General features: G+C 39.4%; 1 long non-coding RNA gene across 1 annotated transcript; it reads left to right on the top strand.

The window, feature by feature from the left end:
- The first annotated feature begins 287 nt into the window (after window positions 1–287).
- Window positions 288–8,678, top strand: LOC137183552 (uncharacterized). Its single transcript, XR_010928488.1, has 2 exons — window positions 288–8,222; window positions 8,465–8,678. It is a non-coding gene; the product is annotated as an uncharacterized lncRNA (long non-coding RNA).
- Window positions 8,679–14,516: the final 5,838 nt, after the last annotated feature.

The following is a 14,516-nucleotide window of genomic DNA, read 5'->3' as shown; positions in this document are numbered from 1 at the left end:
GCAGCAACATCACTAAAAAAGAAATCTAACAGAGCAGGAAACAAGAGATGCTCTCATGTTATCATTATATCAGCCAATACTGAAAGGTAAAAATATTCATCAAAATCCGGTGGTGGAAGAAGCATTCAGACTCTTTACTTCAGTAAAAGTACCAGTACAGCAATGTAAAAATACTCCATTACAAGTAAAAGTCCTGCATGACCATGATCCTACTACAGTAAAAGTACATAAGTATTAGCAACAAAATGTACTCTAAGTATTAAAGTAAAAGTAGTGGTTTGGTCCCTTCAACTAATATATTATTATATTTGACATCATTCAATTATTAATACTGAAGCATCAGTGTGTAAGCAACAAAGTACAAGCACCTCAAAACTGTATTTACGTACAGTACTTGAGTAAATTGTACTTACTTTCCACCGCCATCAAAATCACATTACAAAAATACTCACATGACACATTTTTCATTAAAAACATTTTGAGTGAAAGTCAGTTTTTCGACTCCTGCGGTTCATTCTGTCAAGTGGATAAAAAACCATAAAAAGTCTGTTGTTGTATTTCCCACCTGGCAGAATGAGATACTTTTATTTGAAACCCATTTTGCTGGTCCAATTTGACAGCTTTATATTTTCTCCTCCCTCAACAGATCAACCTTCCTCATTTTTAAGAACATTCAGTGGTCCAAGCTGATGGATATTTCCCACCTGACAGGAGGAGATATCCCACTTTGAAGCCCCACTTTCTTTTAAACTTCTATTTATAGATTTTCAATTTACAGAACAAAAAAAAACAAAACATCGGGAGTATAGGACAGAACAAAGACACCCCAAAAACAGCAATTATAGGGCTCACCTGTTGTCAATGTCTGATATCTGCTGGGTTAGTTCTATAAGGTGCTTAGTTTGATCCATTATCCTGTGAGCTGCATATGAAATGATCTGTCCCCTGAGGTAGGCTGAGTGACTCCCGTATGATAGTACATGACATTCCAGGGGTGCTATTGACCTCCAGGTAGAAATCGATTTGGTTGGAGATGAGCTTTTTGAATGAATGTGGGTCAAGGTGCCATGAGTGCTGAGGTATGGGACTGTTTGGAAATGACATGTCTAGTTGGACGCAGCAGTGGTTGGAGGTCATCATGCTATAGTACTGGCAGCTAGTTACAAAGGAAATGGTTCTATGGTCAATCAAGTGGAGGTCAGTTCTTGAATATGAAAGGTGAACTGGCGAGAAGAGTGAATACTGTCTGGTAGTGGGATTGGAGCGTCTCCAAGGATCCAACAACTTGTAGGACTGCATGAGCAACAAAATCAATGCACCTGTGTTGGACACAGTTTTGTTTTGTCTGGGAATAGATTTATCTTACATTGGCTGTGGTGTACAGTTGAAATCTACCTAATATTAGTCAGGTGAGTTTCCAATAAGGCGAGAGAAGAACTGAGGGTTATACCGGTTGCGGCTACCTAGAGCTACCTAGATTGCCATATAGCTTTCCTGATACAATGACAAATCGGCCATTGTTATCTGGTATCTCACTGATTGGCATGACGGGAACACCTTTCCTTATTAGTATAGCTGCCCCCTTAGATCTGTCTCCATAGTTGGAGTGGAATATCTGTTCAATCCAGCATTTCTTCAGAGATGGGTCTCCTGAACTCACATGATGTCTGAACCCAGTGACTTTAGGTGTGTGAAACCCCTATTGCACTTGTTGGATCCCCGTAATGTCCCAACGAATGAGCCCGGAGTTTTAGTCATTGTCTTGATATATTGTTAAGATACGATTGTGTAGCCAGTTGGATGGTTGCAGGTAAAATATAGGTTCCTATCATGATAGAAAATGTTGAAGAGTGTTCAGATGTCATTGTTTTCCATCAGGCAAAAAACACAAACAAAAATAAAATGGCTTTGGTTCCCTGTGCTGACCTGTTCTTAATTCCCATATCACTCTAGCTTCTCCTACCTTATAGGGAAACTTTGGTATTTTTCAACCTGGACCCTTTTTTCCAATCTTTTTGTGTCCAAGTGACTAACAGAGACAACAATTTTTGAAATTGGTCCATTATCGAGTGAGCGCGTTGCAGCTGGCAGCCGCGAAATGGGCTGCAATGTAATCCGACAGGGCAATTGCCCCCCCCGTCAATGTACATCCACTACAAATGTTTTTACCACTGACAGGCTCAGATTGCTATTATAGGTGTCTGACAACATTATGGAAAGGACCCTACAGAGAAATAAAAGGTTTTTCTTTGCCTTTCGCTTGATCCCGTCTGTTTGTCATTGTGTCTAACCAAGTCGCATTCTCAAATCTCACAAGACTACAGATCTTCAGCCTTGGCTTTGAAAATTTTTCCATAAAAATAAGCTACACTTTCTATACTCCAACACAACAAACTTTTCCAACTATCCAACTCCATCATGGCTGAATATTTAGCTGATTTCGACAACAACTCATCTATCGTGAGATTTCAGAATGAGTCACATTTGTCAAGAAGTGCCTGCTTAAAACTTTTTAAATGAAAAGTTCTGCAGAGCCTCGTCACACACAACTACTCCATAGCTCAATCTCTCAAGACTATAAAGCCCTTTTTTTTTTATCTCTCTGCTGGTGACTCCTCCTGAGAGAGCAGCAGCAGGAGCATTTGTCACAGTAACAGCCCCTAGAAAATCTTAAATGTGTCTCGTTTAAGCTTTGTTACGAACGTTAGCAAACTGCCAAATGATTCAGCACAATGACTTTTTTAATTAGTGTCTCCTGCTGTAAGGCAGATTTTAATAGTGGTTTTATTTTTATCGGCTGTTTACAAGGAAGCATGTCTCAAAAATAATCTTTAGTGAGTCATTAGGTATTCTGCGCTCCGTGCTGTATGTGTGATATTTAAAGCAGTTTGCGTGTTTGAGAGATACAGCAGAGACATTAAATCACCTCTAATGCCCATAGGGGAAGAAGATCAATCACTAAATCATTAAATTTTTGGGCTTGGCTCTTGTTTATCTCCACTTACCCCGACTTGTCCTTGTAAAGTGCTCTGAGACTCATTTTGTATTGAAATGACTGGAAACTGATAAATGACTAGATGTCCAATTCAGGTTTATATTACATTATTCTGTGTAGAGCTGAGCAGCAGAGGGACAGAAGCAAAGTTGTTGTCAGCTGAATTTATCTGTTGACCATAGTATAAACATTATTATCAGGATTTTATCTTTAACTTATGGGTGTAATCAGTGGTTCTGATCTGTACTTTGTTTTTTTTATCGCCCTTGTTCAAAGTGCTACAGAATAAATTGATGCTCTCTTTGGCACTTTGCAAGTCATGATAGGGAAATTTACACAACCAAGAAGGATGCATTTGCATTTCATTGGTGTAATACATAACAATTTATACCAATAATGTGTTTTAATTTAAAAGATAAAGCTCTTTTTATTGTCAACAAATCCCATGAGAACACCAAAATCAACAATTAACTGATCTACTAACATGTATTGTGTGTGTGTGTGTAACCAAAGCCTGATATATCTTATTCCTCTGTGCTGTAGACCTCTGTTGTTGTCCAAAAACTATTAAGAACAAATCAGTGAGTCACACTGCTGCACTGGGTGACATGTTCCTTCATTATGAAGAGTTTGGGCACGTTAATTGGTTTAGAAGCGGCTTCGAATAGTTTGTGCTTTGACTTCCACTCTTTGACTGATATCATCTTGTTGTGTCCTCTTCTTCTTCTGCAGTGGTTTAATGGCATTAATGCTGTCTCCCGGCTCCGGTTTGTGGTAACAGCAGGTTTATTCTACATCCGCAGTAATGACAAAGGACAATAGAGCAGAATGATCATCTCTTGTGGACAAATACAGCTGCCTGGAAAGATGGCACCACATTAATGTTAACTGGCTAATACCTGGAGTTTTCAATCTGCAATAAAATACAAAACGAATAATATCTAACCAAATTAAGTAAGCTCAGCTTTTATGTGCTTTACAAGTTAGTTAACATTATTTTGTCCATGGCCATTCACAGACATGATGCCTCGCTGGTGAATTCTCCGTTCCTTTGAGGATTACCCATAATCCCTTGGTATTGCTACTCAAACATATGGCGTAGTTGTCCCGTTTAGCAGGATTCAGAGGAGACATATTCTGCTTTTTTTTTATTTATATACTGTTACGATTTCAGATATTAAATATGGTAAGAGTTCCCAAACTTGAGATGAGACAAAGCCCAGGTTTAATTTGAAATGTCTTTTTACTTTCACAGCCAGATGACGTCAACTCATGTAAATAAACATCTGTCCGTTCTATAATCTTTGTTGCTGAGGTTGTTTGTGTGTCAACTCGCATGTTTCAGATCTGATTCAGGCTCCAACATGTGCAGATGGATTTGAGAAGTTTATATTTGGAGTAAAGAACGAGAAAAAGTAGTGAAATCCTGCTACAATAGTTTGTTTACGTAGCCTCCAGAGCTGGAGGAAGCTTCTTGAAGCTGACCAATCAGAACAGAGTGGGCTCACCAGGAGGCGGGGCCTTAAAGAGACAGGAGCTAAAACGGCCTGTTTCAGACAGAGGCTGAACTGAGGGGCTGCATAAAGGGCCGGTTCACTAACAAAGACCACGCCATTTGAACGGTATAAAAGTAGATTTATTTGGATTGTCGAGAGGGTTCAGGATTGATGAGGAGAGTGTATGGTGGGCTGGACGCCGATCAAGGAGAGGGGCGAAGGGGTCGATTGTCGGGGGATGAATGGGAGCTGAAGGTTGGGGTCGAGGAGAGGGCTGAAGGGGGTCGATGGCGTTGGGACGACCAGGGACCAAATGGAATCACAAAGAGGCTGGAGCGTCTAGGAACCCGGGGGTTGAGACTCAGGGTAGGGGCCACGTGTCTCGATGAGCTTTCTGCTTCGTCATCCCCCTGTGGTTCCTAGAATAGGGAGGGAGGAGAAGAATGGGGTTTGTTGGGGTAGGGGGTGTGAGAGCTGAGACGTACGGGAGAGAAAGGAGTTAGGCACGCTTATATTGGTATGCACAGATGATTGAATTAGTGAGGTGCAGGTGATTGAATTTAGTGAAAGAGGGGGGCGTGGTCTGGTTCCTGAACCTTTGATATAATAATAACTCCATTATAAGATAAATAAGGATTTTTTAAAACTGTAAATCATAAAAAGATATTGCAGTTGAACCCCAGGATAAACATATAGACTTAGAAAGAATACATCCCCTTTAAATATTAACCTTTTAAACTATGTTACATATGAAGCATGTTTTTGCATTTTCTTTGGCCGATTTCTGGATATTCTGTGAAAATTTGCATTATATTTGGATGGAAACCTGACTGTAGTGTCATATTTGATTTTATCCACGGATGCATCTTTGTTCTCAGAGAGAATGTGCAACCAAAACAACTTATCATTCATGGTACGGTAGGTATCAGATTGCTTGTTTATGCTCCAAAATGTGCACTGAACTATAATGTGGGTGCCTTTGTCCATGGCCATATGTTGTGTTTTGAGCTTTTTTCATTTTTTTTCTCTTTTTTTATTGGATTGTGACTATAAAAGACTATACACGTGTCATTTACCTGTTTAAAAAATATTGGTCTCATTGTAGGTATCAATTTCCAATCTACCTTGCTTGCTCGCTCATTAAATTGGCAAACAGCCCCTTTAATCATCTCAATTGATTTAGTGTATATCAGCTGTCCATTCTTGCAGGCTCAAGAAGTTATAAATCATCATAAATTCTATCCTAGAGTCCAAACATTTGCTAATTTCATCCTTTTTCCTTTTGCGCAACCTGAAACTTTTGGGACCATTTTTCTTCATCCACTCTGAGATTAAAATAGAAAAGGACAGAAAGGTTCCACTCTCTGATTTTCACTTTCTTCAACTCTAATAGTTCATCCATCTGTAATCTGCAGCTTTTCTGCAGCAATTTATTTTTTGAGAAGTTGGAATTAAGAGAGAACGAGGTTGAACCTGCTTCATTCAGGGGTTTGGTTGGTGGAGGAAACAGCAGCGAAACTAATATCTTACCGAAAAAACAATGCAGTCAAGTTCCAATTCTTTTGTTTAACAAATTGAAAATTAAAAATACACAGCATATAGTAGAGTATTTAAAAAATGTTATAGACACATGGGTGGATATGTGGTCCCTTTTTAGGCACTAAACGAAAGAATAAAAGAAAAGGGATGACTGTTCTTCAGGAAGTGCCCCTAAATATGTTCACGTTCGAGTGACAGTGCCATCTAGTGGCCGTAGTAATTATGACAGGAGCAAAGGAGGAAATCAGATGACGTTATGGATGGGTCAACAAAATATCCAACTTTAACACAAGAGTCACTTCCTGTTTCCAACAGCGAATCAACATTGTTTTTTAAAAGCCATGACTATGATCAACCTTTCATCTTTAAGTGGCTATAATCAATATTTTTTATTATAACAACAATGTATGAGTTGTCAGTGTGTAATGTGTTGGTTGTGGCTCGTAGTGATGAACCTACAGAGACTCTGCAGCTCCTCTCGGCTTTACGGAGCTTTATAGTGAGTTTCAGCTCATTGTTTATCTGTCTGGCTGCAACTTTACTGTTTTGGTTCACTCTCAGCGCTCTTATAGCGTTGTTTTGGGCCGCGGCTGGCAGCTGTTTTCAGAGAAAAAGCTCTAAAAAGCCACTGTACACCAGCTGCTCAGCACCAAACAGCAAACAGACACAATTAGCTGTAGACAAGCTGGTGAACACAGTGGAGCATTTAGCAGCTAAAGAGCCAGATATTTCCCTCAGGAGTTGGTAAAACAGAGCTAAAAGAGAGTGAATATTGGACTTACATTCACCAGGTGGACAGAAACACGACTCCAAATGAATGATAATGTTGCTCCGTAACTGCTGGATGTGGAAATAAGTTTATCATATCAACTTAAAAGATGATGAAACGTCAGTGTTGTGTTCACTACTTGTTTCTGCTGAAAACAAATGGACAAATCAGTTAGTGCAAGAAGATGAGCTGGACTTTTAGTGTCACATGCCAAGTGTACAGGACTTATAGAGAAGATAACTTGCTAAATTGCAAATGAAACATCAAGTGATGTACAGCGGACGCCTGACGCTGGGCAGCTCATGTTCTTGAAATAATGGCGTTCGAGGAGTTGTAAGTTTGTAAATAGGCATATTGAAACACTGAATTAACAGCATTTGACAAGTTCAGAACAGCTTATTGTGAAGAAAAATGCAGATTAAAACCACACTTGGCTTGTGACATTTTAGTGCCAGAAGACTTGAAAAACTCATCCTACTTATTTTCTGGCTTCAGTAACTCATCAGTAACCTCACAGACACTACAGTCATGTTTTTCTCTGTTTTTCTTCATGACAGCAATCAGAAAATGTTTCTCACAACACACACACACATCTGTCTCCCGTCCAACATTTTTCAAATCCTCTAAAGTGTTGCATTAGACAGAAATGGACTGCAAACCTTGTTATTACAAACTTTTTACAGAAAGTGAAGTGACCATTGTCAGGCTTCTGTTTGTCTCCTGATGATAAATGGATCTTCGCCTCTTAGTAAACACAGCTCACATTGTGAGTTTTAACAATAAGTCCCTGATTCTTTCCGGACCAGCGCTCACATTGGATGTGTATCCTTGTCACGGCTCTGGGCTGTCGGCCTGGGACCGTTTGATACGAGGAAGCTGCTCAACTGAACTACAAAACAAATTAATTTTTGTCACCGGAGTCGGGCCGAAAACTTCCCAAAGTTGAATCACAGATTTTTTTTTTTTCCTTCCAGCAGGGGACCGTGATACCACAGAGCCAGAGCTGCAGACGAGTGTCGATTACATCTGTTGCCTGTCCCTTCAAGCGTGTCAAATTAACCTGACGTGCAAGAAACATTTGAGAAGACGTCCTTGAAAACTTTTTGGGAAAGGGCAGGCACTTTCAAAAAAAAATACTTGGCTGGTGATTGGATGAACCATCTGTCTGTCACCGTCTCACTAGATCACAAGATCATGCAAGAATCCTCATTGGACGTGCATGTATTTTGTGTAAAGAACGGGATTTTATGTATTTTATTCATGGTGTCTGACCTGCATTCACTGTTTTCTCTTTTCTCTCTGTTCCTTTCAGCCTGAAGTTACACAACCGTCTTGTCATGCAGGCGTCAAGAAAATGTCACGACACAAAAGAAGTTTGATTCCAGTTAAAGCGCTGCTCTTTCTGGTTTTTTTTCTCCACAAGGTTTGTTGCTTTGTGTGTCGTTATAATTGACGTTTTATCACCATTCGAACAAAACGGGACCCAAACTGAAGGATTCTTTGTAGAGATCACTGGCTGCTGAACCACAGACGTCTGATTGTTGATGAGATGTATTAATATTTTCACAGCTGTGTGTGTGTGTGTGTGTGTGTGTGTGTGTTAGAGCCAGTATGTTGTTGTCCACAGATGACATTTCACTTGACATTTGTCGGTCGTCTCAACAGGATTAAAGAACTGAACACCGTCACGCTGCTGCCTTCAGATGCTCCTCGCTCACTGCAGATAAACAATGACGTTATTAACGGCTGAAAGGAGTCGGTGCAGCTCCGCTATACATGATGACATCACTCAACACAACACACTGCACTGTAATTTTGTTTTACAGCCCTGTGTTGTACATTCATTCATTCTCTGGTGGCCAATAAAACTGGAATACTTTCTCCAGCTCATTCTATCAGTGTTCATTCTGATAATCTTGATGAAGGTTTAGTATTTTAACAAAGATGGTTATTCGTTTTTATCAAATTGAAAACAAAAATTAAAGACATTTAGATACATTTTTGTCCTGCATTTTTAATTTTTATGTCTTCTAAGTAGCTGGTGAAGAACAGCAGGCTCCAGCATCAACATTTCATACAATTTATTATGCTTCTCAGTTCATTGTCAGGTTTTGAACATGTTTCTGCTTCCAGAAGCTCATTAGGCGTCTTTGAGTTGTAGTTATTTTAGCCTTAAGTTATATGCAAACGCTTGAAAATAATCCAAATTAGATCCAGTGAGTGGATTCAGTAATGGATTTGAAAACAAACGGAATAAAAAATAACCATTACAGTCTGAATAAAACAGACGTCCAACTATTGAGTCAGTCAACATCATTAAAAAACAAACATCAAGCATCAATGGAAGAATTTTCCAACCAGACATGTAGTGTTATTAATACTCACCAACATAATCAGTGCATCTCAGCTGGTCTGAGTGTCCTTCAGTCATGGTTTAAACCAGATTTTAAAGCGGACATATTCTGCTTTTTCTGGTTTTCTGTTATTTATATACTGTTCTGATGTTGGATGTTAAACATGGTCCAAAACTTGAGGTGAATGTATGTAGAAATGCTGCCTGCAAGTCGAAAGTCAGGGCTTGAAGGCTTCTTTGCAGCGTTTATTTCTACCTTGCTGATGTGCCGATGTCAGCTCGTCGTGCATGCCCATAAACAGCCGTCCGTACTGTAGTCCACTTTCATATTTCTGATCGGATTTCGGCTCAAACATGTACGTTTGGATTTGAGAAGTTGATATTTTGAGTAAAAAACAAGAAAAAGTAGTGAAATCCTGCTTCTATAGTTTGTTTACGTAGCCTCCAGAGTCGGAGGAAGCTTCCTGAAGCTGACCAATCAGAACAGAGTGGGCTCATCAGGAGGCGGGGCCTTAAAGAGACAGGAGCTAAAACGGCCTGTTTCATACAGAGGCTGAACTGAGGGTCTGCATAAAAGGCCAGTATGAGATAAATAAGGAGTTTTTAACTGGAAATAATGCAAAGATATTCCAGTAGAGCCCCAGAATATAAATATAGAGCTGGAAATATGCAAATATGTCCCCTTTAATTGTTTAAAAGTTCTCTCTGATAGTCAGAGTACTCACTACTTGAACTAAAAAAAAAGTTTTGATTAAACTTTACAAAAGAAAATTTAACACAACAGTCCCTTCTACCAGTTATTACAATGTGTTTAAACTGTTTTTCTGCAGGATTGTGAATGATTTTAAATAATAAAACAACCATCTGGTGTCTCTGTGTATAGAGAAAGGAATAAAAGTGGTAACCAGGTGTGTGTGTGTGTGTGTGTATACTTAATGAAAGTTGCTTTGAACCAAATGTGACATAAAGCAGTAAGCGAGACGTGTGCAGGTGTGAAAAGATTTTTAGTACATAAAAGATTACAAACTATTTCTAAAGCTTAAAAATGAACCATCACCAGTAATTAAAAATTAAAATCAGTGATCATCTGTCCTGTTCCTCCTCTATGCAGATTTTTCCAGATGGTGTGAAGATTCAAACGCGACCTCTGGTTCATAAATACGCTGCACGCACCTGTTCAAAGGCTTGTTCCTACATACGGGGCCGTGAGCAGCTGACAGAGTTTAGCATTTTGTGGAAGTTGTGGCGGGTCTGTAAGCCACCGTGTGTGTTTAATCTTCAGCTCTGAGATGAAGAGTCTACAGATGGAAACACCAGCGTGTCACCAGGATTCAGACGATCAAATGTGACTGACACGGAGACGGAGACGAGGGAGGTGTTGGGAGGTTTTCTATTTAACAGAGAACCAAAAGCATTGTCTTTAATCACAGATATTCACGGACAGCTTGTTCTCCTACGGTAAGAAAATATATTAAAACATATCTTGACATTTCCTTTGCTGACTGAACAACCTTCAGGCAACTTGAGCAGAATCCATTTATAGCAGAAATGTGCACGAAGACATAAACATCACAAAGAAAGTAAAGCGAAGAAAGAAATGTGAATGAGAAGAAGCAGGAAGAACAAGACATTCATGCTCTTTCATAATTTTTATTTAAATATGAGGCATCCCAAATACCACCACGGACAAAACAGAATAAAAAGTAGTTCACCGTCATTATCACTCTACATAATCTACATTATTTTAACCTCCATGCTGGCTTTTTAAACATTATTTTGTCATTTTTAGTGAACTCAAAGTCCTGGATGGCATTTTTTTTTTAACCACAGAGAAATAACAGAACAAGGTCTGTAATAGACACGGACATTCAGCAGGACAAAGCCGGAGAGTTGAAGGTGAGGTAGAGACACTGTGTGTGGTGAAGAATTAAAAATCGTCCTCCTTCTCAGAGTCCTAACTCAGTCACATCTTAACACACAGACATGAGACGCATATTGATATTATTCAGTGTGAATTACACCTCTGAGAAAAAAAAGAGGCTTCTGAACTTGCCTGAGAATCTTCATATTTTTAAGTTTCCTTCAGTATCACCGTAATCCAGTGATAGTTGGCTGTACATTTATGGCTACACTGCAAACAGGAAGTGCTAACAGCTAATTCAGCAGACTTTTAATGGAGCTAATTTGACAAAATGTACACAAATATCGACTAAAGTAGGTTTTTTTTGCTTTCCTGTTGGTTTTATTTTCTTCCATTGACTTAGTAGTTCCCAAATAGGCCAATATATTGATGTTAGCATGTTTCCAGGTTAGCAAACATATTTTTGTAGTAGAGACAAGTCTGATTGTTAGCTAGCTTGTTTACCTGCAGAAATTTATTTTCTTACTTAAATAAGTTGTAATAATAGTGTGTAATGGTGATCACACTTGATTTGATCACCACCTGCTGTTATGGGAAAAGTTTAGAGGTCAAAACACTAACTATTGTTAGACCAACGTGTTTCAGACCAACGTGTTTCGGCTTGTGGTCTTCATCAGGGTCTTCATAAAACACATTACAAGCAGGTTAGGTATGAAGCAAAATGGTAAAAAAAAATATATATATATAAAAGACCAATCATGTTCATCCAGACACATGTCGGCCAATGGGGCATCTACAAAGACTGGTTGGATATATGGTCATGTGGCTTCAGGCCAGTCGTTGTCTCAGACTGGCAGAGAGGCAAGAGGAGGTCCAAGAAGGGACACGGGTGACTCCGTATTTGGTTTATTAACTGGAGAAGTGCGACTAAGGTTTGGTACTTGGGTTTGCACAGAAGAGGTCTTAATCCAAAATGTGCCTATTTGATATGGTGTACTTTAAAAACACTTTACCTAAAAACAGTAGTAATAATATAAATAACTTTATGAAATGCTATGCATAGAAAGAGTGGGAAGAGCAAAAACAACATAAAACAATATAAAATGATACATTATAAAAACCACTACAAAACCACATAAATAAGGGATATTTAAGAACGACTATAAAAACTCATTAATTGATAAATCCATATTCATGCCCCTGGAGATTAAACTTGGCTGGACTGGACTTAATCACTTCTACACCTATAAAAATAGAGATGAAATGTGATGTTGCTTATATATTGAAATGTCTTGCAACAGGACTGTTTACATCATTCCTCTTAATGGAGCTCCTATGTTCAGTGATATGCAGGTTATTGGGGAAACTGGGGAATAAAATAAACAAAACCCTGAAGTGGTGCCAGAAACAAGTAAAACACATTAAGTTTTATTTGACATTCGAACATCACATCCTAATTACCATAAGTCTGTTGTGTAAACTTTTTTGTAAAAAGTTCTGTGTAATTACAGCTGTGACAGTGGGTTGACTCATAATCACAGAAGCTGTCCAGAAAGCTGCTAAATTACCAGAATTAAATGCAAATTGCAGCATAAAAGCAGAACATTAATTTAACAAGACACCGACCCTATTAAAACACACAATCACACACACACACACACACAAACACACAGAGCTGAGAGAAAATGCCAATTTACTTCACATCAGAACCAACACAGCAGTCTTTATGCTCTCCCACCTCTCGTTATGCTTCTTTTCATTACTAGAATCCTGGAAACAATGTTTTGACATCAAATGCAAATCACCTCTTCTCCTTCCTCTGTAATCACAGGCTCTCCTGCAGGGCTCCCAGCCTCCCCCGTCAGACGAGCCGATTTATTCAGCACAGTCGAGTCAGAGATGCCTGCTCTGTACCACCCTGAACCGCTGAATGTGGCAGCGTTGTGAGGCCTTACTGTTGCTTTGTGTTTGCACTGTGGCTTTGATCACAGGCGAAGGTTTTTACATGTAGCTGTGAGGCAGGTCGGGCTCATTGCAAAACACTTTCTCTGCCTCCCAGTACTGAACAAGCGAGTAAATTGGGCTGCATTTTTTTCAGTAGTGGAAGAAATGAGTAGATCTTTCATTTCATGCATTCAAATTAAATTACTTAAACACTTAATAACTTAAATAAGCAGCAAAATGTACTTAAAGGACCAGTGTGTAGGATTTAATGGCATCTAGCAGTGAGGTTGCAACCAACTGCATACACCTCTCCCTCCCCTTCCAAGCGTGTAGGAGAACGTATGGTGGCCGTAAAACTCGCGAAAAACACAAAAAACGCCAACAGCCCTCTCTAGATCCAGTGTTTGGTTTGTCTGTTCTGGGCTACTGTAGTCACATGGTGGCGCAACATGGCGTGCTCTGTGTAAATGTATTTAGTGTCTTAGTAATGTTACAGAGCATTGTTTCAATGAACGGGTCTCAGTTTTGTTCGCATTTTGTGCTCTGCTAGCGTACAAACAATGTGATACACACTCCTGACAGTTTCATGCTATTCTACTGATCAACAGTTGGTGGTAACATGGCAAGAAATGTAGTAACGTACCTGCAAAAGGCTGAGAAGAAGACTAGGGTTAGGGTTAGGGTTAGGGGTTGTTAGCTAGCAAACACTGGAAGAACATAGGCTATATTTATATAGCTAGCTTAAGGCACAGTACAATCACATCAATAACGAGGTATAACCAACCATTGTGATGATTTTACATAACTAACCAGTCTAAGCAGAAGGCCAACTATGGAATTAAACTGGCTGATAACAGGTCTTCCATCTGCTGACATTAGCAGGCTAACTAACCAAAAATAACTAAACATTAATGACGCGCACAGTCGTGGTGATTCTTACCTCTATATTGTTCTTTCTGCTGCTCCTCTTCTTTGCACCACTTCCTGCCTTGTGCACCTGATAATTTTGTCCTTTTTTGACTCATTTTGCTGCTGCGACTCAAAGGCAGACCCAGACGCTCTCACAGTCTTGGAGGATAGCGCGTAATATCGTGCATGCCGATCGGTTACATGTGTCACGTCATGATAGCAGGCAGTATTTATTCCACCATGTTGTCAACTTGTGACAGTTCAGGGGGTACAGTGTGTTTATTACTGTAATTAAAAGGCTGTTTTTGTCGATAATGTTGTTACTGTAACCACGTTGTTACTGTAACCTGGCTTTCACCCTGTTGGCTTTTGTTGTGCTTAGTTGGTCTCTAATTTCATTTATCTTTTACTAATGCACAATGAACCTATTTTTAGTTACTCATGGTTGGTCTCCCCTGCTTTGTCCAGCCTTGAGTCGGGTTTTGACAGATTGGGGGCTCGTCTGGAATCAAATGAAGCATTTTGCTAAAATGAAATTTAGCCTTTGTGGTAATTTGTGCGCCTTTGTTTTTGCTTCCTCCTGTGATGATGGAGGTTTGTCAGTTTGTTTGTAGGGATTTGGTTTTTGGTAAGTCTGGACTCAAGACTAC

The sequence above is a fragment of the Thunnus thynnus genome, chromosome 5, assembly GCF_963924715.1.
Source record: "Thunnus thynnus chromosome 5, fThuThy2.1, whole genome shotgun sequence".
In the NCBI taxonomy this organism is placed as follows: Eukaryota; Metazoa; Chordata; class Actinopteri; order Scombriformes; family Scombridae; genus Thunnus; species Thunnus thynnus.
This window is presented reverse-complemented; position numbering and strand designations above follow the sequence as displayed.